Genomic DNA, 19919 nt, shown 5'->3' with positions numbered 1-19919 from the left:
AAATCTGCACTTTGAAGAAATGGAAAAAAATCCATTATCAAGGTGGGCATGTTACTAAAAGCATTTTATTCTCAACATGCAAGAACGTAGGAATAAACTACTCGTTACAGGGTGAGAATGCCCATGTGGTGTTTCATAAAAGGCAGAGGAGATTTGATGCAATCTGAGAATCAGTCTTGTGATCAGTCAATAATGAGAGCAAACAACAGTTACAATTGGGAGGTTTAGGAGGCGTTCTCCTCATCAACAAGGAATCCAAACAGAGTTTTGTTTTTATGGACCTGTTGCCTCATTCACTTATTAAAATAACCTAATCTGGTCTGTACAGTTCCCAAGCTTATCCATGACCTGGAGGAGGAGCGTGGAGCTGGAGGAGCGTTCAACTGTGGAGATCCTGCAGTTTGGTTCTCTCAAATGTTGCTCTCTGACCATTCTGTTTAAATCCAGTTCGCATTAAAAGTTGTCTTTTTTTTCCCCCAGAGAATGTAAATGCTTCTCAAAGAACCACTAGAGGGCAAAAGCTTCGTGATGTTCCAAAATTAACAGCTGCTAAATCCGATCGGCTCCCTGACCATTCCCAGGGAGTCATCACAGGAGCAGCTGAGACCTGTACCTCCAGAGAGCCCGTGGCCACAACAGCGAGGACCTCACAGCAAGGCCCTGTATCCCTCCTCGGAGAAGGAAACTGGGTGCCTGATAGAGGTACAGGGAGGTGGGTGCTCCCTGCTGAGGGGGTGCAAGACAGAGCTGAGGCTCAGGAACAACTCATCAGCTTATGCAATCTCCCCCCGCACTAAAGCACGTGGGAGGGGGGCTTCCCCGCAGCCTGCGCACACTCCGCTCCACCTTGCGCTGCTCCTCACTGCAGCTGCACCCTCTCCCTGACAAAGCCCCTGGCTGTGCATTTTAACCTAATCTCACCTGCATATAAAAATGTTCAGTGGGAAAATACAGGAGCTCAGGAGCATCGCCTCTGGGCCCAATGCTGCCCTTATTTGCAGCACTCATTTAAAACCCAGGCGAAAAAGCATATGGAAACATGTTCAATATTACTAGCTATTAGGGAAATGCAATTCCAAACTACAATGTGATATCATGTCAGACCTCATAGAAAGGCCATTATTAAGACAACAACAACAACAACAGGAAACAAGTGCTGGAGAAGGTGTGGAGAAGTAGGAGCACTCCTTCACTGCTGGGGATGCAGAACGGTGCAGCCTCTGTGGAAGGCAGTTTGGAGGTTCCTCGGGAAGCTATACATATAGAACTGCACTATGACCCAGCAATCCTTCTCCTAGGCATATATCCAGAAGAGTGGAAAAGAGTGACACGAACAGACCTTTGCACACAGATATTCATGGAGGTGTTATTCACAATTGCCAGAAGATGGAAACAACCCAATATCCATCAACCAATGAAAAGGGTAAACAAAATGTGGTATGTACATACAATGGAATACTATGCTGCAGTAAGAAGAAATGAAATTTCACATGACCATACTTCCAGAGAGCCTGTGGCTGTGTCCCCTGGAATATACATTCCATATGATAACATGGATGAATCTCGAGGACATTATGTTGAGTGAAATAAACCAGACACATAAGGACAAATACTGCATGGTCTCACTAATATGAACTACATATGAAGAATAAACATATGGAGTTAAAACCTAGACTATAGGTTACTAGGAGCTAGGATGAGGACTGTGAAGAGTACTGATGCTTAATGTATGTAGAATTTTCATTCATCTTGACTGTAAAAGTGTAAAAACAAATAGAGTTGACAGTAACCCATTATAGTGAGTAAACTAGCATGGCTGATTTATAAATGGGATTGTGGCTGAAAGGGGTAGTCTAGGGATGTAAATGTCAACTAAAAGAAAGCTAGAGAGTAATCTAGGGACTGAATAATACAAATACAAGAATGTTCTTCTATGAACTAGAATAAATGTACACCACTATTACAAGGTGGTAAGAACAGAGTAAGGCATGGGAAAAATACAAGTAATGTAACTTATGGACTATAGTTAACAGCAATGTTGTAATATTCTTGCATTAACGTCAAAGAAAGTACTGTATCAACACTAAGGTCAACAATACTAATACACAGTGTTAATATTAGGGGATGTATGGAAAAAATAGACTGAGTGTACGCTATGGACCATATTTAGTGGTAACAGTCTGATCTGTAACAAATGTTCCACAACAACATAAGGTGTTGGTGGAGGCGTGATGTATGGCAACTCTGCTCATTATGAATGATTGTTTCGTAAGCTCACAACTTCTCTAATTCAAAATATGGAAGAGAAAAACCGTCACTGTCCTCTATTGGGCTGTTCACCAGGAGTAGCCAGAGGCCTAGTTGGAGGCAGCGTCGTGGGTGCCTTTGGGATGCGGAGGAAATGGGTGGGAAGAAATCTGAGGGGGCTGCTCAGAGTCAGCCTGGGGCCATCACTCAGGGCTCCCACGAAACCCCAATGGCTGGGGCTTCAAAGTGGCAAGCTCAGGCTGGAACACAAGAGAATGTGCTCTTGGGGTCCCAGATCCGTTCATGCCCGGGTGCCCCTGCCTGGGGAACACGGGCTGTGACTCCTTTTGAGTCATCACCCACCCTGGGGTAAGGGTCCTCATTAGTCCATGTCCCCCAGTGTGCCTGGCACGGAGAAATCTGATCCCAGAGAAGAGTGTAAGAAGGAGCAAAGGGAATTTTCTCCTTCAAGCTGTGGGTTAGAGTCCCAAGCCAGGTATAATGATCTGGCCCGGCCGCACTCCATTTGCTGGCTCACACGGGGTGAGGACAGGAACACCTACTGCATCAAGTCACTAAGAGGCTGAAATGAGATCATCCTTGTAAAGCCCTTAGTGCTTGTTCCTTACTGGTCAGTCTCTAGCTGAAGACCCCCCGTGAGAGCAGCCCACCATCTCAAGGGATGGCCAGCTTTTCCTCCGAAGAGCTCAGAAAGGGATGCAAAGGGACATGACCTCGGGTCTATTTGTGCTGGTCTCCTGGAAATGACTCCCAACTCACCTTTGTGACCTCAGAAAAGATGCTTAGTCCCCCCAATGGATTGGAGTTAGACTCAGTTATAATTTTCCTACACAGGGCTCTTATGCCCCTTTTATTTGAACCTATGGTTAGCACTATACTCATTAAATAGCTGTTCATATGCCAGTTGAGCCCTCAATCTCAGCAGAGATGCAGCCGACACCTACTCGCCAATTTATCGGACTCACCCAGAACGACTAACAAAGGGAAGATGATGGACAACGCCCATCCCAATAAACAGAGGGTATCTACAACTGCAAGCAAGACAGTTCCATCCATTTGCCCCATGGGGTCTAAGCCTTCTCTCAGTCAAAAGCAGAGTGGGCATCACCATCCCCAAATCCTCAGGATTGAGGAATGAACAAACATAAGAGGGAAATGCAACTATGGACTAAAGTAGACTTATTATTATTCTAATAATGGAAGTACCTATAACTTGGAAGAACTGTCTTTATTCATATATTATTCGTATATGAATTCATATATGAATAATGTCTTTATTCATATATATTCATATATGAATTCATATATGAATAAAGACAGTGGTCACCAGAGGTTCTGAGGGGAGGGAGAGGGAAGAATAGGTGTAACATGGGGCATTTTGGGGCCACTGGAATTGTTCTGCATGACATTGCAATGGCAGATACAAGCCCTTATACATTTTGTCAAAATGGTGCGGAGCAAAGTGTAAACCATAATGTAAACTACAGACCATGCTTGGTAGCAATGCTTCAATTCAATATATGTTCATCAATTGTAACAAATGTACCATACTAATGAAAGATATTAAGGGGGGAAAGTGAGGGAGGGAGCGGGATGGGGTATATGGGAATCCACTGTATTTTCAATGTAATGTTTATGTAATCTAAAACTTCTTTAATAATTAAGAAAAAAGAAAAAGGAAAGATGCTTAGCTTCATCTGTAAAATAACCAAGTAGACCATCTGACCCCCTAAATTCCCTCTGGGCTCCCACAACAACCCATGATTCAAACCCTACTTCTAGGATTTCACCTGCCATTTTGCAGTCACATCCCATAAATGGTTCATCATAAGTTTGTGGACACTTTAAACTCCCAGATCTTTCTCACAAGGTCCACCCCTGAAGTAAGCCTCCAATACCCCCAACAGAATGTTTGCCCTTAAATATTTTATCTTAGAGGCTTCACTGCAGTGTTTCTGCCTGTTAAAGACATTCTGTCATCAGTGGAGTTTGCTTTCTCTCCCAGTTTAAAGTCATCTCTATATTGCAGGGGGGAAGAGAGTTCCCAGGATGGAGCAATTTTTTTCATGGCCAAATCTCAAAAGGAGAGAGAGTTTTTATATCCAAAGCTAGGAACACTGGGGTGAGTGGAGTCTCTGCTGTGCAATGGCTGAAAGCTTGGCCTTTCAGGTCAGAGGGATCAGAGCAAGTCCAGTCACACATTTACCATGTGGTCTTGATATATTATATTGATGTAACACAATGTCTCCTGGCCTCAGTTTCCCCTTCTGTAAAATGAAGATAACAATAATGCCCACCTCATCACAACATATAACTTTGATGAAGTCCTCCCTATAGCCTGGGCACTGCCAAGGGCTTTGTGGGCAGCATCTCCTTCATCCTCATTACCTCCTGGTGAGGCTTATTCTCACCATTTTACAGACAAGGAAACAGAGGCTTAGAGAAATTATGTAGCTCTCCTTGAACCACCCAACTGGTAAGGATGGAGCGGATTAAACCCCTCTCTCACCTGGCCAGGTCACCGGGCTGTGAGTGAGATAATGCATATCAAATACTTAGCATGGGGACCAGCACACGCGCTGCTGTCATTAACGTTTTCTTAATTATTTTAATGTGTACTGTGGTCGGGTCCGGGCCTATCCTCCTGCTGCTGTGCACCTTTGACCACTTGCTCACATCGAAACCCAGGAACGGTGTGGCCCAGCAGCACAAGCTGCCTGGAGACAGGCAGGCACCGGCCCCATGACCAGGGCAAGCTCCTTTCGGTCCCTGTTAGCGTGAGGTTCTGTGAGCACCTCCGGGGCTGGTGAGCAGGAAGGGTAAGGATAGGTGCCTGCGGAAGCGCCTACCACAGCCGGCACCTGCCACGTGACCATCGTTACCCTTAGAAAAGCCGGTCCTTGGGAGACCTCCTTGTCTTAACGGAGAACTCCTCAGGAAAGAGCATGATGTTCAAGGCTATAGCAGGGCACTGCATTTATTAGATTTCAGTAAATAATTCAGGGTGGGCTCTTCTGCCTTCCATCCACCCCTCTCTCTCAAACCATCCACTATCAGAGAGAACTCTGAAAGCTTTCCATCAGATTAGAAGAAGCCTCCATTCAATTCTTGGCTCTGTCATTTACTCCATTTGCCCTCAGGCAAGTCAGTGGGACTGTGGAAAATATACCTCAGCAGGGAAGTGTAAAAATCACAGGAAAAAATACAAGTAGAGAGTGACTTAAAACCTCAGAAGGGTAACTATAATGATCCCTCCCTCACACCCACACACAAACGCAGCCCCGTGAAAGAACACGAGGTGGGGTGCTTTTTTAAGTGACGCAGCCTGGTGGGGGAACTGCCATGCACCATTTTTAAACTCGTATTTATCACTCATCATGGTCTAACTGAAATCTGGGTTTAATAATTAATGATCACGTCATGTTAGAGAGCTCCAAAATTACACACCACCTTCTATTTGCTGTCTCCCACGGGGAAGAGCACCCAAACCTAGTGTACCCCTAACTGTTAGGGGATTTTGTTTTAGGCCAAGTTCTCCGTTGGGATCTGGCAAGATGGAGTAAGCCTGGCAGCTCCACGTGTAGCCATCACCAGAGAGGGAGGGTGAGAGGGCTCTGCAGGTGAGGACACCCCACGGCAGGAGAGGCTGCGGAGCACATCACCCGGGTTGCCAGAAGTGGATAAACAAGCCATCAGCGTTCAGACCCGACGCAAAGAGGACCTTCTGAAAGCGTCCTCGGTTTCAGGGTTTATTTAAAAATTCTCCCTGAGCCATCTTTGTAATAACCCAGACAGTGGTTTCTGTAAAAGCAGGATTAGATCACTCTGCTCTGCCTTTTAGAAGTGTCCACAACAGATGGAGGAACACAGCTTTAGAGGAAAGCCCAGCTCACATCCGTCTACGTTTGTTATAGGCCCTGATCTCCGAAATGCTCTATGTTATCTTGAGCCTGTTTGTTTTTATCTGTCAGAGTGGTTTATTGTTAGGGAAATGTGGTGTCAGCTGTCTTCTTCCCTACCATCAAAGCTGCTTCATTAAAGTTAATAGTGTTTGACTTCCAGAGATCTCTTACCGAGGTAACCCAAGAAAGCCCCTGCTGGCTGTTATTTTTCCGGCAGTAAAGGCACCAAATGGATGCAATAACTGCATTAATCTTTTAGGAAGAAAAAGAAGAAACAAAACAAAACAAAAAAAAAACATTGCACAGTTCTATTTAGTAGGTGCTCGATAAATGCGTCTTCAAGTCATAAGGCTAAATTAAATACATTTTTCCACTTGAAAAAGGGAATCAGACACACTGAATGACTCTGCCATTCAAGGTGTCTGTGGCTTGTCACTTCCGCAATCCGAACTTCACTAGACTCATCGTAGAAATAAGAAGAATTGATTATGAGGAATCCCTCTAAAACAAAAACAAAAACCTGGGGAACCCTGAGGAAAAAAGAAATCATGAGGCTTGATACATAAAGCGGATAAAAGCAAACTTGTTTCTGGCCAAAGCAAGGGCGGGAGATCAGAAGTCCCACCTTCTCGGCATCTCTTTTGCATCCACATCCCCACCACCCACGCCCTATCCCTATCCCACCCCCGGTGTCCTGCCACCAACCCCTGCCTCGGACGTCCTGGAACATAATTGGAAATCTACTGGCCCAGAAAGAATTTTCTCTTAGGTCTTTTCTGCTCAGAGTCTGTGATGATTCTACTATTCTGTGATCAAGTAATCTGGAGTCAAACCACATAAGGACATGTTTCTAATTAGTGCAAGAGCTTTATGGAAGAGTCTCTGCTCCGTGCAGAACATGAAACAGTTTGAGCTTTGTTGTTTTCCGTGTATCCTTTAATCACGGCTTTCAACTGTGTGCTGTCAAATCTCAAGACAAGTCCCATCCTCTCCAGCTCACTGTCACTTATGACTAGTTCGCTCCGTTCAAAAATGTCAACCTCAACTCAACTCGAGATCACCTCCCTCCCCCGCAGGCCACCCTCATAGGTGGGAGAACCAGCAAGGAACTCCAACCCAACACACCCGCAGCAGTGTGACCTGGCCAGGATAGTCAGGAGTTCTTGCCACACCTGCCAGGGCACATACAGGTAAGCTCCCCACGAAGGCCCCTCCCCGTGCCCTGCCGTCTCTCTCCAGTTCTCTTCTCTGCTGCAGTGCAGCAGGCGGCTGGCCCAGGCAGATGTCCTACAGGAGAACTGAGAGCCAGTCTTCCTTTCAGTACAGAAACCCCAATCTCTTGAAGTTTTTCTCCTTATTTAATTTCCTGGGGAAACACCTCCACTCTGTCCCCTCCGTCATAGAAAGGGAAGACAATTCTGAATGCAATTCCCCCCACAAGGCTGCAGCCCAAAGGACTCTCTCCCCTGTTCCTTCCTCCAGTCCCCCCCCATCAAAGCCTGCAGGATGGCAGAGGAGGCTGGGCCACAGCTGGAGGCTGGAGGACCCAGCAGGCTGTCCTCGGGGGGATCGGGACGGGGGAGAGGGGGTGAGGGGAGGGGACCGGGCCACCACTGTCACTGGCTTTCTTTAAACTGTTATCATTTGCAACTAGGGCTCAGTTGCCAAATCCAATACCGCAGGAAAGCACCAGCAAACATCCCGTGGACTTGCGATGCTGGGAGAGCAATTGGACTCTATTTGGATTTATACGTGCCGCACAGACTTGGACGGCTACCAGCACAGTGCACCTGTATAAAACTGTAAAGAATCCCAAATGACAAGTTTAGTTTTACTTTCTGGCAGAAAATAAAACCAGAGCACAGAGAACTATTCATTCATTCGTTAGTTCATTCAGCACGGCCTCTGAAGCCTCTCCTTCCGCAGGCCGTGTGCTAGGCCCTGCAGGGAGGCAACGCAGATAAAGCAGGGTCCCTACCCCAGCGGCCTCATCCAAACCACGTAAATAATTCCACTCATCTAAGGCTTTATTTAGCACTACTTTTCAAGACGCTTTCATAGTCAATAGCTCATGACATTCTATCAATAACCTCCTAAGATCGTTAAAGGAGATAATAATCACTGTTTTACGACTAGAAAACGGAAACACGGCAAGGTTAAGTGACTTGCCTAGTCCCACAGCTAGTTAGGTGCAGAGCAGGGACTGGACCATAAGTCATTTGACTTCAGGTCCCAGGCTTTCTGCTGGACTAAACTGTAACCATATGTATCTTGTAATTTCCTTTCAGCTGGTATTACACTGACTGTAAACCCAGATTTTTTTCAAGGATCCTTTCAATTTCAAACATTCTGTTCCTTCGCCTTCCAAATTGTGCTTGTCAGACCACTTGTACTAATTTTGAAAACAGAGACACTTGTAGTTTTAGGTTTGCAGGATACAGCCATCATGAGCTAGCTGTCTTTATTAGTTCAAAACAGATGAATTCAGATTTAGTCGTTAGCTATTAAGACCATGCAACAGTGTCAAAATTTCCATCAAACCATGCTTTGGTGTAGAAAATTATTTCACTACACACATTATTTAAGCTAGTCTGAAAACTACCCTGACAGTCTTTTTATTAATCTTTTTCCTGCTTCAAATCCTTCCATCAGGCAGTTCTGTCAGGCTTCTGAAGGGTCCCATATGCACACTTCCCGTTCAGAAATGTGTTCTTTTTTGGTTCATTGGAATTCGTCAGAATATCTGGCACTGAAACATATTGGCTTCAATTAAAAGCCTATGATTTCTGTGAATTCCCATTAAGCTAGTGAAAGAAATCTGAATGGAAAAAAATACAGTTAACACATCAAGATACAGTTGTACTGAAAAATGGTTCATGTTTAAAAAGCTACTTAAGCAGATGAAACCAAGCTGCCTGTAATAGAAGTCTGCTCATTTTTAGTAATGGAGGGGTTAGTTTAGTACATATGTGCCCAATTAGCCATAAAAACTCAGCTAGACATGAACCATGCAATCCTCCTGTTGATGGTAAAACACAGATCCCATTAACAGGAATGTAATTTAAATGGTTAAAAAGTGATACAGTACATAACTATAATCTGATAGAGTTTGAAACATGATACTTCTGTGCACTGATGACACAGTTTTGAAATAAGATTCCAGTGAAGTTTGAAACAGCTCAAGCATGTTAATTAGTGATCTACAAGCTTAAGAATTGTTATGTTGCATTATATTCTATGATACATTATATGGTATTTTGTTCTATTTTATGTTATATCATGTTACATTTTACATTATATTCAGGTGCACCTTTTTGCGCATGAGTGAAAGCATATTCTCTAGCATTCAAAGAAAAATGCCACCTGTATCCTCTTGTATTCTAGGTCCTGGATACCCTGGCATAACTTTCCCAATTTATCTTACTGATCTGTAAAATATGTCTTAAAACTCAAGCCAGGGGAGCGGATGTAGCTCAGTGGTTGAGTGCCTGCTTCCCATGTATAAGGTCCTGGCTTCAATCCCCAGTACCTCCTAAGTGGGGGGCAGGGGGGCCTCAAGTCAGTTTCTCAAGAAACATTATTTATAAGGACCCATGAAGTGCAGAGCAGCTCACTAGTTATTGGGGAAATGCACAAGCAGGGATCAGTTTAATCACTTCCTTCCACATCACGGGTCCTCAGACTACGTGGGACAAGCCCATAGGCTTGGCAAAGCCAGTGGGAAAAAAAGAACTGAGAAGAAAATATTGGGATCATTTATTACTGGCTTTATAAAAGATAAATGTGAACTGATGAATATGACTGTGCTATAAAGTAAAACCCTATGCATTTTGGGGATAAGCTTGAGCATATCAGGAAGATTTTTCTGGCTCGCCAAAGAACTGCAAACCTTGCTTTAAGAATCACCACTCGAGGTGTTTTTAATATGAAAGGCAGGATTTCTTGTGTAAGCATTTATAAATAAAATTTAAAATTTACTGTTCTCTAATCCTGTCAATTCCCTCAATTACCTGCCTTATCTGGTGTTTGTTGGTTCGTTTTTTAAGGAGGTACCAGGGATTGAACCCAGGACCTCACACATGCAAAGGAGGTGCTCCACCACTGAGCTACACCCACTCCCTGCCTCATCTTTTACATGATCACAAAACAACATGCTGCAGTGCCTTGATCAACCTTGGAACAGGTTTTTAGATCCTGTTTGCACCAGTTCAGTAAATTCTCTCCAGTTTCAATTTCACTGGGAAAAGAAACATAGTATACCACCATTTCTCCAAACAACTAGCCATCATTACAAACTTAGAGAATGGTTAGGGATGACACCATAGCATTGTGGCCATAAAAATTACCAAATCAGAGGCTGAGTAGTGCGGTCTAGCTGGTGTTCTTAAAATAATTTTTTCTTGAAGGACAGGGGAAAATCAGCAGGTGAACCTTGGAGAATCTATTTAGTTCATGCAGAACAAGTTCACTGGGTATGCAGACCTCCACTCAAAGTTCACCAAATGTTACTGTAGCCTTACAAGAATAAAAAAAAAAAGTGAAACTCAAGAAAGAGAGCCAGTCACTGCCAGAATCCTAATCAAGCTCAGAGTCATCTCCTCCATCTTCTGCTGCACCTCCTCAGAGCCTGCCTGGACGAGTGCAGTAGCCTCTAACTGGTCCCTCCTCCCTGCGTCGCTCGTCTTGCACATCACTGACCAGCTAATCTTCCAAAGGTGCAGTTCTGATCAAATTACTGCGCTGATCTAATAGCTTGAATCACTGGCTCCTTTTGCCTGCCATCAGAATTAAGACCGCATTCCTTAGCCTGGGACTTAAGGCCCAAAGCTAACTTTCTGAGGTTGGTTCCCCCTTTGTTCCAAGGCGTCTGCAAAGTCCTCTCTGTCCAGACTCCCCACGCCTTCGCTCTTAGCAGGTCTCCCACCCGAAGTACCAGCCCCGTCCTCCATCCCATCTTCTCACCCCCTCTTGAAGTCGAAATCCTACCCATAGTTAAAAGTGTAGACGAGAGAAATTAAAAAGTGCAAAGAACAGTTCCCAGTTCATGATAAACACTTAAATTGTATCTGTTATCATTTCCGCTGCTGCCGCTGCTGTGGCTGTACCTGAAGTCATCAGTCTTCGCAGGAGGACTCATCTCCTCCTATAGAATTTTAACTGGATTTCTATTACGACACCTAGTTACTTTTTATTTCTTTTCACCATTATTGAGTTATATGTTTAATCTCCCTTTTTAGGCTGTGAGGTCAGAGAAAAATCTTATTTGATTCATCTTTGTATCCTTCCTGTCATAATACAACCCCTATACAAATGTATTTGAAGAAAAAGTCAATATTGCACAGCACCACAAGAGGGCAGAGTTGAGCTAGTCTAACAGTGGAAACATCCTACAACTAGTACTGAAGTTTTAGAATTGACAAGTTTTTTCTCCATTGAAAGTGTATTTGCACATCTGTTTAAAGCAAATATATATGCATTATATATGGAAAATCCTTACATGATGACACATAGTTGTAATATAGTGAATTTTTAAAAGTAAACAAAATGGAACGTATTTCATCCAGTTTTCGTAAAATACTGATTCTTAATACCAAAATAAAAGTCTGGGAGTACAGCCATCAAAATATTTGCAGCTATCTCAGGATGGAGGGGTGAGAATTCGGAGCCTTTTACTTTCCACTTTGTACCTTTCTAGATTTTTTCAAACCTATGCATATTAATTTTATAATAGAAAAATTATTTACTTTAGAAAATCTCAAGCAAGTGTTCTATTTTATTCCTCTTATCCCCATTCCCATGTTTTATAAATTTAAAAGTAAGTATAAAACTTTGGTATTTTCCCATAGATTAAAGCAGTGACTCCAAAACTTTCTTGGGAAACAGTGCTCTGAATGTCTCAGTGATTTTTTATGGCACCCAGGAGTGAACGCAACAGCTCCATCTGTTAAGCAGGTGGGTACAATTTAGTAAGTATTTATGTCCTAACAACTTAGTAGCCATTTAAAAAACGAATACATATAAATTGAAAGAATATATATTTTATTTCATTCTTAAATAACCACAATTACTTACTAATGGATTATCTGTACCTCTTGTGCACCACACAACTTCTTAAACTTTGCAATCAGATTAGATGCTGCTACCCTCACTTCCTATTCCACACTGGTTTTCATTAGGTACTTGATTTTAGCACAGCAACCACCAAAAGCCCAGCTTCACAGATATGATATCATTGAAAGGAATGTAGCACAACCCAATGTAGAAACTATGAACTACCTGCAGCGATAGTTCAAGGTGTCCCACGCACATCAAGTATAGCCGTGTTTCCCTCAAACAGGCTTTCCTAAGAGTTCCTGCAGCACCCCAAGGCACCGCAGCGTACAGTTTGGGAACCAGTGAATTCAAATGATAAAGCTGGTTCCTTGTGAGGCTGGCAAGAAGTTTAAAAAAAATCCTCATCAGATGACTACTATGGCTACTTCCCAATGAGCCTTAAAATGACTTCACACCCAATAGCTCAGGCACAATTAAGTTTGTTTTCTCTGAACCAAACTCCTCTGAGAAAGAAAAAAAGAAGGAAAGAGGGAGATGGTATAGGAAGCTGTGCTGAGCGCAGGACTCTGCTGGATTCCACCTTCCCCATTTCACAAAGCCCTTTTCTAACCCACTCCTCACTCCAACTCAAAACTTAGAACCAGCAGTCGCCCACAAAGCAAGATGTTCCTGAAAACACCCCTTTTCATGGAGTCTGAGCCTGGATTTCCAACCAACCTATTGACTCTTCAACCCCTATCCGTATACCAGAGGGCTTGCGAAAATCTAGGAAGAACCGGGGCCTCACAGCACTGAGCTGTCAACTGCCAACGGAGTCCCATCCCCTTTCCAAACTAAAACGGATTTTCTCCTACCACGAAACACGGGTTGGTGCCCGTGACAATGACTCATAATTAAGTACGGAACTTCAGCTAGGTCACTTTAAATTGGGATTTTAAAAAGCTGTGCTTTTTTTTCTCTAACATTTGATGAGCCCAATTTTGTCTTTATTTACTGGGATCGTTTACAATCATTTATTATCTATCGAAATGTCATTAAAACAAACCCAAAAGGCATCTTTGGCTTGTGTGGAAGGAAGCTCCGAGCAGGGACTACCTGAAGAATTTCATCAAGATCTCAGGCAGGACTCTCTGTTCAGGGAAGCTTTAAATCGACTTAACCTTGCCCTTGAATGCCCTTGGCCCACTTGCCTAGATGCAGTAGATCCAAGAATAAGTCGATTTGGAAGATCTATTGTTAAATAACACAGGATGTTTCAAAAAAGGACCCTGTTCTAAAGGAAACAATGTCTAAACAAGACCTGTAGCATAGCACCAGTACAAAAACTGGTCCTCGGCAGGGCCCAGGCCTTGAGGGGGAGGAGCCAATATTCCTAAAAGGGGAAAGGCCAAATTTCCCAGGGGTGTGAAACTCCCACTCGTCTTCCTTTTAAAGAGGATATTGCAGTTTCCATGAGCCATAAATCCAAAGCACAATGAAAAAGCGGAACAGAAAGGCAGCTTGAAGAGATGAGCACACGCAAACGGACCTGGGTTCCAGAACCTGGCGTCCTGAATGAAGCCTCTCCGTGGGACGTGTCCTCGCTCGAAGGACCAATGTTGCTCAAAGTGACAGCCTGAGAGTCCAAGGCATTTGGCCTTCTCCTTATTTGTAGGCCTGGTCTACTGGTGCATTTCCCAGTCTGTGTTTTGAGAACTATTTGGGGAAAAAAAGGGGTTTCTGTGGCCAACCTGGGAAATGCCATATGTTGCCTTCTCTCTAAAGGTTCTGAGAAGTCTTGAGATATAGAAAAGTGAATTTCAACTTTTCTTAGCTCCACACACATCCTTCATTTTGTAAATGTCCCTAGCTCCTCCTCCTCTTCCTGATTTCTCTATTTTGTCAGGGGCACCCAATCTAAAACCTTAGGAGTCTTTTTTTATTTTTCCTCTTGTCAATATATTCATCTCCAGTCTTTCTCCCTATGCTATCATGCCCGTTTTAGCCCTTACGACTGTCGGGCCTAGATTATCCCAATAGCCTTCTCATGGGTCTCCCTATCTGCCAGCTCTCTTTACCCTAATAAAATCCTAACAAGAATGCCTCTAGAGCACAGCTCTAAGCCTGCCGCAATCGTGCTCAGGAACCTGCGGTGGCGCCCCACTGCCTGCCGGGTAAGGAAGCCAGACCTCTCGGTCTGCCACGTCAGATTCTTTGTAGTTTCCACTCCAACCTGCCCTCCCAGCTTGATCTCCCGCCACAGGGACCCGTAACACTCTAGTCAAACTCAGCTGTTTTCCATTCCCCACACAGGCCTCAAGGATTCCTTCCACAGCACATCTGCTCACCCTCCCTCACGCGTGAGCCCCCTCCTTTTCCCAACTTCCAAGTCTAGCTCAAATGCCGAGACTTTGTGAGGTAACATCCTTTCTTTGAGCTCCTCAAAACACTTCAACTATAGGAACCTTGTGGTTGTCTACACAATAAGCTTTGATTAGAGCTCTAGGGGTCAGGACAGTCAACTATGAATTTCTGTAACACACTGAAGGATTACAAACAGCCTTGACTATCAAACCTCTTATTTATCTCTGCATTTTCCTAAAGTGCCTACTAGTGCTTTAGACGTAAGAATCACTTAATAAAGGTCTTTTAAATTACCAAGTAACATTTAGCCCAGCTTCCTACCACATCAGATTCTCAAACTTCAACTCTATTCTTAAGCCTTTATTGTATCCCTGACCTTTTTTCTACAAAATTTTAGTTAAATCCAATACCTAAAACAGATTAAAACACATATGAGTGATGTCTCGTTTTGCACAGGTTTATTTTAAATTAGAATTTATAGCATTTCTTATTCAGTGGATTACTGAGAACAAGCTGTTTGGATGAATATAAAATTTGAAGCAGAGGGTCAGAGGTGGCAATCTGCAGCCAGCTATTTCTGTGTCCTGCTTATTTCCGTATTTTGACTTGGGCCCAAACTATTTAGAAAATCCTGATCCACATAGATAATGTACAATTTTATGAGTGAACACACAGAGGACTGAATTTCATTTTTTTCAGCTCAGATACACACTGTTTTATCATGACACATAAGAAATCCCACACAGAGCAACTATAAACACAAACTCTGGTATAAATGCTGGATCCACCCTTAATAGCACAGACCTTAAGTGGGTTCCTCAATCGTTTCCCCATCTGTAAAATGGAAACCGTAATAGTACCTCCCTTATAAGGCTGTACAAGAGCAGGCCCTCACCTGAGTGGAGTGCCTCAGCAGGCTGCTGTGCAGTAAAACGCAGTCGGTACGTGACACACTGGAATGTGCAGTTTCAATGATTCATCATACATTGCAGAGATCACAAAACTTGTATAAAATAAAAAGAAAAGCAATATAACAGAACCCATGCAGCCACTTTGATTGAAACAGAAAATGATCATTACTTTTGAAGCCCCCAGCATGCCCCTCCTGCATCCCATCCCCCTCTCACTCTCCTTGCCTCGCCTTCAGGTAACTGTTACCTTTTCCACATTTTACTTTTCATTTTTATTTAATACTCACCACATTATATAGTATGTGCCAGACCCTATTCTAAGCAAGGGCTTTACAAAAATTACACATTCAATCCTCAGAACCCCAAGAAGTAGATGCTGTGATTACATGCATCTTGCAGGTAAGGATTTTGAGGTGCCACTGCTTGGCCACAGGCACAGAGCTTGTAGGTGGTGGGACATGAACCCAGGCATTGATTGGCCTCCAGAGGACACGTTCTCAAAATCAGATATTCTTGCAGAGCCTAAAGACACACCCAGGCTTGAAACGGTTTGACGAGCACCCTCAGGCTTCTTAACTGAACGAGCATTCACGAGGCACCTGCCAAGTGCCAGGCACTGCGCTGCACAGGGAGGCGCTCCAGGGAATGCCTTGCTCCCCGCTGCCCACTGGCAGTTCCCGGGACATCGCGCCGCCTTGCAGCTCTGTGGTTCTGCCTCTGGACTCCGCCCCCTCATCTAGCAGGCCTGGCAGGGGCCTCTAAGACCCTGGGAGCAGGCAGACCCCTTCGCAGGACCGAAGGAGGCCCAGACGCTCCGCCTTGGTGGTGCCCAGAGATGTTCTCAGCAGTAGTCAATTCCCAAGAGGCCAAGGGAAATTCCAAACTCCTCTGTTCCTCACACCCCCGGCCTCTTCCTCATCAAGGCCTCCTCAGGGACGGGAACCAGGCAGGACTCTGCAGGAATCTGTGTCCTTTCCAGCAAGCAGGCCAGTCAGCAGCCTCGAGGCCCGTCCCACCAGGAAAGGCCTCTACTTCAGCGGCCCGTCCCACCCCTAATTACTTACTCCCTGTGCCTCGAGTCCAACATAAACAGAGCATCTTTCACAAGCAGCTCCCACCACGGTCCTTGGAACCTCACACACACAGCCAAGCCCTGGGAAGTGCTAAAGGGTCAAAGGGTTCGTGCGGCCAGCCGTCCCCAAGCCTTTAGGAGAGTCCCCAGCACGCTCCAGTTCAAAACTTGGATCCAGAAAAACTGCCTGAGGCCCTGGCTACTGCCAGGCTCCACTTCCTGGGGCTGGCCCAGGACACTGCAGGTGGGCCCTAAGAAAGGCGAGCAGGGCTGAAAGCAGCTGCACCCAAGCCACCCCGGGACAAAGGCAAGCGGTGGGCAGTAGTGTGGGCGGCCAAAGAGGTTTCCTGGAGGGTCACATCCTCTTAGCAAGTACTCCCGAGGCCGCACTCTACTGCACACTTTTTTTAAGGATTTAGTAAGGACCTGGTTCTGGGAGACCATGGAAGGAGGAGGAGAGAAGGAGGAGAGGAGAAGAGTGGTCCCTGCTCTCATTGAGCTTTTATGATCTTGGGGGGGGGGGGAATAGAAAAAAAATCTGGTAAATTCAGGTTGTGATGTTAAAAAGGAATTAACATCGTGTGGACACTACTTTGCATATGGAGTAGTCAAGGAAATACATCTTTGAGCTGAGAGCCGCTAAAGAGAAACCAGCCGCGGGAAGACAAGAAGCGAACAGAAGTGCAAGACCCCGATTAAATGCGGATTCGGGGCTTAATATTTAATGAAACATGATTTTCTCAGGACTCGTGCAAGGCAGACTACGTTATTTTCCTAGGAGTGTAAGGATCAAAGAAATTTCTCCTTGGCTTTCAGTGAAGATGCAAAAAGAGCATGTGAAACTATTTATGTAGAGGTACATAAACTCACAAGGATCTTTTTAAAAAGCTGTTTAGTCCATTTAAACTTTTAAAACATAGGTTGAAAGCATGATGATGCACTCTTAACTTTCAGTTCGTGTATTGAGATCTTTGTGTCAAAACCAATAGACTTCCGTTCTGTTGGGATGTAACTTGCCTTCCCTCCTCCCTTGTCCCAGAATCTGAAATAAGAATACCATGTACTTCTAATTGCAACTATGTAAAAATATCTGCGCACAAGAATGGAGGAGGTGGGAGTATAGGAAGGGGCGGAGGTTGTTTTTTCAATATTCCTTTTTTGTTTTTAAACAGGGAAGAAAAGAATACACGGTGCACAATGAGGCAGTCTCCCTGTCCTCAATGTTAACAAATGTGTTTTTAAAGGCTGTTTATATCCCATTTCTAACATCACTACATCCTCTCTAGGCTATAATTAAAGTTGAAAAGTGCACGAGGTCTTCGCAAAAAAAAAAGCCGTGAGTGCGTCTGCGCACGTACACTTCACGTGCGCGCTCCTTTCTCTCTAAGGACCGAATTTCTTGGGGATCCTGCTGCCCCCGGCCGTATTTCTCCCCAGGCTCTTATTAAAACCAGGTGCGCGGGAAGTGGGTCTTTCTTGTAGAGAAAAGCCGTCGCTTGACCCAGAGCTCTCCTTTCCGGTGTGTTTTCTGGAGGAGACGTGAGCTGAGCAAATGAGAAAAGGGGGACCTTCCCGGGCCTGGCACCGGGGCGGACCCGCAGGCACCTGCGCGGCCCTGGGTGAGGGAGGGGAGAAAAGGGCTGGTGGCGAGTGACGTTTCCGTCCCCTGCCACGGAGTGGAGATTTCCGCGCGCGTTTAAAGGCCTCCCGGACTCCGCCTTCTTGCACTGCAGCACCTTCCTGGGCGGAAGCGAAACCGCCGCGACTCTGAACTTGAAAGCCCGACTGGCGGCGGCGAGGGCCGTGTGTGCGCCCCAGGCCTGCGCCCCAGGCCTGCGCCCCGAGCGCGCGGAGGAGCCCGCGGCAGCCCGGCTCCCGGGCTCGCCCTGCGCCCGCAGCGCCTGCCCGGCGCCAGAAGGTCCGGGGGTCCCGCTGCGCTTACCCTCGGCGGCCCGCGGTGCTCGCGCTTCTGGGGACTCAGGAGCGGGCGGTGCGGGGGCAGGTCCCGGGTGACGTCGGTGGCCGGCGCGGCGCAGCGACCGCGCTGAGAGCCGCGGCCTCCCCAGCCCGCCCCGAGGCGCGGAACTGTGAGCTGCGGGGCCTCCGGCCTGCTGCGCTCGATCTCCTGCAACCTTTGACCCGAGCGCCTAGCACACCCACCCACCCCCACCCCCTAAAAAAAAAAAAAACCGCCGGCACCCGCCACTGCCTCTGGGGGCTAAACGGGCAGGAAGGACACCGTCTGCCTGGAAGATGGCACCCCCTACGCTACCTATTAATAAAACTGGTATCTGAGCACTGACAGCTCACCCGGCTCAGCGTGACCCTGGCCTGCACACCCAGGTCCCAAGTAGAGCCGGTTGGCTCCTTGTTTCGGTCAGAGATTTGAGTATTTGCTACTTTATCTAGACCCTAGAGCAGGGTTCTTAACCTGTTTTGTTCCACCCATCCCTTAATAAGTGCATACTGTACTGAGTATTATTTTATAAATATATCCCCACAAAAATACAGGGGATTTATTTTATTTAAATTCCCGCCGAGGAACCTCTTGTTAAGAGCCCCTGCTCTTACTCAAAGGAGGAAGAGAGACCTCAGTTGGAACATTGTTAGTACACAAATCGGGGTTCAGAGAACACAGTCCTCCAAAAACTGTGCTTCCAAATCTGAAGCTGCCATTTCCCATTCCTTGAACCAAACAGCAAACCTGCCTGAGTTTTCGTTTTCTCTAGTTACTGACTTTAAAAGTCCCTTACGTGGCTCTTCATGACCTTCCAGACAGACAGCCCTTGCTTTCTAAAGGGCTTGCATGAATTTTAAGTGTCCCAGTTGGAAGAAACCTCCCGCCAGGAAAGGCTGGAAAGCCTAGCGTCCCAAGAGTTTTCCTGACATGCTCAGCTCGGTAAAACCACTCAGAGGGGTGTCACCCCAAGGACATCACCTGGGCTTGGTGCTCTGCCCGAAGATAAAAATTGTTCTCAGGCTGAACTCCAAGAGCTGTTATAAGAAACATGGGAATTCCAGAGAAGTTTCTAGATTCAAGCAATTCTGTTCGGTTCTGGCAAAAAATAACTGTATAGGCCACTTTCTCAAATCGAGGTCCACGTTGGGCCATGCTGATCGCCGGGTCCTACATCAGATTTCTGGAGTCCTGTTAAAGGTTCAGGATTCGGGGCTACACAGTAGCTGATAAATTAGGTTAGGGAAAATGAGGCCCAGAACTCAGCATTTTGACAGGCTTACCTGTGAGACTTGTCACAAAAAGCTTGAGAGTTACTAGATTAGGCTCTTCTTTGACTGTTGAGATAGTGCTTTTTTTTTTTCATGTGGAGCTCTCCCTCAAAACTCTCAGCAGTGTAAAACATTCCTTTT

General features: G+C 45.4%; 1 protein-coding gene across 3 annotated transcripts in view; it reads right to left on the bottom strand.

The window, feature by feature from the left end:
• The window catches only part of LOC101435624 (uncharacterized), a 215078-nt gene extending 196278 nt beyond the window's left edge, over positions 1 to 18800 (bottom strand). Inside the window, exons 1-2 of one of the 3 annotated variants that reach the window (XM_004446876.5) lie at positions 18493 to 18647; positions 15463 to 15570 (exon numbers count right to left, since the gene is read on the bottom strand). The gene's annotated coding sequence lies outside the window, so the exon portion shown is untranslated. Of the gene's footprint in view, positions 1 to 15462; positions 15571 to 18492 lie in introns of all 3 variants that reach the window. The other 2 variants (XM_004446875.4, XM_071218126.1) reach the window with 2 other exon arrangements.
• Between the last annotated feature and the right edge of the window lie 1119 nt (positions 18801 to 19919).

The sequence above is a fragment of the Dasypus novemcinctus genome, chromosome 10, assembly GCF_030445035.2.
Source record: "Dasypus novemcinctus isolate mDasNov1 chromosome 10, mDasNov1.1.hap2, whole genome shotgun sequence".
In the NCBI taxonomy this organism is placed as follows: Eukaryota; Metazoa; Chordata; class Mammalia; order Cingulata; family Dasypodidae; genus Dasypus; species Dasypus novemcinctus.
Note: the sequence above shows the minus strand (reverse complement) of the source record. Positions and strands in the feature narration are given on the sequence as shown.